At 43.1% G+C, this 3,864-nt stretch overlaps 1 non-coding gene across 1 annotated transcript; it reads right to left on the minus strand.

The window, feature by feature from the left end:
- Window positions 1–404: 404 nt before the first annotated feature.
- TRNAS-AGA (transfer RNA serine (anticodon AGA)) lies at window positions 405–486 on the minus strand. The gene has a single exon. It is a non-coding gene; the product is annotated as a tRNA-Ser (tRNA).
- Between the last annotated feature and the right edge of the window lie 3,378 nt (window positions 487–3,864).

Consider the following 3,864-nt stretch of genomic DNA (forward strand, 5'->3'; position numbering starts at 1 on the left):
CGCGGCCACTCCCGCGCATGCGCTTGTCGTCCCAAGGCAGCCCAGGCGTCCGAGAGGCCCGGACGCTGACGCGCTCGCGCAAAAGGGCGCAGGGGGTCCGCGAGTCCTGGCGGAGCTAGCCAGCCCGCGGGGCCGGAGGTCGGAGCTGTACCTTTTTGCGCGACCTCGCGACGCTTTGCTTTTCTTCGCTCCATATTGGCGTGTTTTGTTCCGTCTCCCCCTCCTGGGCTCAGGTTGTAACCACAATCACGCGACACCCTAGCTCCCTCACGCGCTCCTTTTACGGTCCCACTGGGGTCCCCATTGTATTCCAACCGTTCAAAATTCCTTAAATAATCTGCGGGAAACACTGGGAAGAACTCTCCGAAACGAAAACAAGTATCGGCAGCAAAAGTTCACCTTCCCGTAGTCGGCAGGATTCGAACCTGCGCGGGGAGACCCCAATGGATTTCTAGTCCATCGCCTTAACCACTCGGCCACGACTACTGCTGCTGTTAATTTTGGCAGTGAGATCTATGTAGACTCTTCACACGAGTGTGTACAGTGTAACAGGTATGTTTGGATCGGGGAGAAAAACCATTCAAAGCTGTTCTGTCAGATAAAAGCGTATTTGAATGTTATGGTTCTAATTTATCTTTTTGAGGGATTCTTAGAGGATATCCCGTCCAACTCTTTTCTATCAGAAAAAACTGAGTTCTAGTCTGACTTCTTAAGTTAGAGTCAGAAAACAGGAGGGAGCTAGGAAAGCCTGGTACTATAACGTACACCTGCTTTCTCAGTAATGGAGCCGTTTCCGGGACGGAATCTGGAACCTAGGGGCTCTGGCCAGCTCTAGGCTTCCTTGCCTGGCTCCCAGTTCCTCCCTTACACTTCTCTCTTGTACAGATAGCTCCCAGGAATTTCTTTTCATGCACCAGACACTAGAATGCTATTATTACTCACAGATTTAAATTCACTACGCAGGATCAGACTGTCCCATTGTGCCCTAAACTTAAAGAGTGTAATGCGTGATACAAATATAAGGTGTTGTCATTTAATGGTATCCCTGTAAATACTACTCACAGTGTAACCCTTGGAATCCCTGAAAATAGTTTGATCCAGGTGATTTAGTAGCTTCATTTATTTGGTTTGTTGTTTGTTTAAAATGTCTTTAATGTCCCTGAAGAACAAAATGCAGTGGTGTGCTGGAGCCAATGGTACCTGCTCACTAGAGCCCACCTTTATATTTTTATGAATTTTGGGAGCCAATTGTTAAATGCAGCCATTAATTAGAACTAAATTATATAAACTTACAATTAAAATAATGACACTAAAAACAACAGTAATGCTCAAAATTCACCATAGTCTAGTTATTTCCCCACATTTTATTATAATTTATGCTGTTGAGATTAGTTATGTCTGTGAAATATACAGAGGTTGTTACGGTGAATCTCATGCAGGGATATCACTTTGGGTAGTTTGAAATCAGCCTTCATGGGTGTAATAACACCAGGGAAATTGCAAATGCTATAAAACATGGCTTTTTCCTCCATAAGAGCTGATTGTCAAGCATCTACCAGCAACTACTAATGTTACTGTCAGACCAACTGAATATTCCCAGCAAGGCAACACTCCTCTTATCCGTAGGGCTGCCCTGCTTATTCTCCCTGCAGCTTTGTTTTAGCCATAAGAATCCTGACATACTGTCTGATTTTCTACTCAGTTCTTTAAAGTTCCCCTCCCTTGCCCCCCCTCCAAGTTGCCTTACTAGGTGATTGTACTCGGAAATGGCCTCCAGCAGAAAGACAGGAGTAAGCCATTTGATACTGAAGTTGCCCTTGCAACGTGGGTTCCAGGGGGAGTAATGCACAGTCGCCATCCAGTTTAACAGGCTTAAATTAATGATTTGATTTCTCTCTAGAAATGATGACATCTGAGGTGGTAGGGCCAATAGTTGAAAGATCTATTAGCATGTAGAAGATTTGCATGAAGGACCGTGAAAAGTTAAAAGTGGAAATGCTTGTAGTTGTGTGTTTTGTTTGTTATGAATATTAGAAAAAATTGGAGCTTGTTTCCATCTTCTTCCACTCACATCCTCATTTTAATAAAATACCACGTATGGATAGACCATCCAGAGGTTGGTGCTTTCAGAATTTTGCTTACAGCTCATTCAACTCTCCATTGGGTCTCTTGACTTTAGTCATGTTGTCTTTCTGGTTTGCCTTAGAGAAAAGTTCAGTGTTTACAAGGAGAAATGTCACATGTCACATATGTGTGTGGCTATGTGATAAACTGTAAATCATAGTAGACTATTAAAAATCTCTAGGTGTCAGGAGTGATACCAGGTGTGCTTCAGTGGACTGTAAACAATGGAAGTGGATGTACACGATGAATGTATACGTAGCTTTAGAAGATTCTACATTCATGCAAATCATATTAGATTAAAAAAACTATTATATATATATTTTTGGTATTTTCTTTTTGTTTTCCAAAGTGAGGAATCTTATTTATTATTTCTATAGTTGTTAATATGTGTAGACAGTTATGTAAATCCTTGTCCCCTAAGTCTTTCCTAGTTTTGGAAAGCGTAGTGTCAGATGTGTCGTAAGGGAGAATAGCCAAGTGTCTTCAGATGATACAATTATTAAACACGGTAAAAGGAGCATGCTGTGTATTATTACATTACTTAGTATTCCAAGGAAGTATTTTAGGAAAAAAGTGTCCAAAATAAGAAAATAAAGCCCTGTTGGCTTTTCCAAGTAACTGAAGAAAGCTCTGAGCCTGCCTTCTTGCTAGCACTGTTCTAAATGAGTTAGGGGTGGTGATACAGCTGGTTCTGTTGTCCCACACAGCTCCAGGCCAACCTCTTCAGTTACAAGGTGTTTTATAATCCTCCTGGCCATTCACATAATGAATTGCAAGGCCTCTTTAAATTCCCATGTACTTGAGTTTAATTTCCCCAGCCCTGCTTTTCACCCACACACCCCAGACTTTCTAAATGAACATCCACTGTTGCCCAATGACAGTGGTGCGAGGGGAGGCATCCTCCCAGAACATTTGCCAGCCCCCCAGCAGCTGATGCTGTGGAAGAAACAGAACAGCACTGAGGCAGCTCCGGTTCTTTTAAGTGGTCCCTGAGTTAGGCCTCAATGTCGTGTAGGTAAATTCAGTCCAGAACACGCAGGATCTTTATTGGAATTTGCCCATTCTACTCTCACAGCTGTGGAGAGTTTAGACTAATCACAACCCTCACTGGGATACTATCATCTTCATAATTTGAAAAAGGATCAGGAGCCTGCAGGCTTGGAACATCTTGAGAAAACTCTGGCCCCAAAATACATCATCACACGTGGGGGACACCACTCACAGCATCATCGCAGAGGGCTTAAGAATGCTGAAATCAAGTATTTCTCTGGCGTGATTTCAAATGGCCTGAGAAATCTGAGAACTGCTTTTTTTTTTTTAATCTTTAAATCTTTTTTTACTGCAAAACAGATTCTTTCCTCTTCCATCAACCCTGTTGCTGTCAATGTGTCCGATGTTAGGTGCCAGAAATGAGCATAGCCTCTTAATGATAACAATGCCAAGGTTAACATGGCCACCAGGGGCTCTCTCAGAAATCTGTTAGGGTGTATTTTGATCCACAGACACGTTCGGAAGGCGTGCACCTCCTTAGTCTTTCCAGTCTCAGTACATTTCTCTTCAGCAGCCTGGATAAAACCTGTCACTTTTTGCCAGACCTTCTCATGCTTGGGGGCCCTTGGACACTATTTTTCATTGACCCCATGTGACCATATGGCAGAGCTAGGTTCAAAGTTGGTATTTGGGAAGCAGCCTCTGACAGCACAGAAGCCTGGTGAACTATGGTCATTTGTTCAAAAGGCC

Source organism: Panthera onca, chromosome F2 (assembly GCF_046562875.1).
Source record: "Panthera onca isolate mPanOnc1 chromosome F2, mPanOnc1 haplotype 2, whole genome shotgun sequence".
In the NCBI taxonomy this organism is placed as follows: Eukaryota; Metazoa; Chordata; class Mammalia; order Carnivora; family Felidae; genus Panthera; species Panthera onca.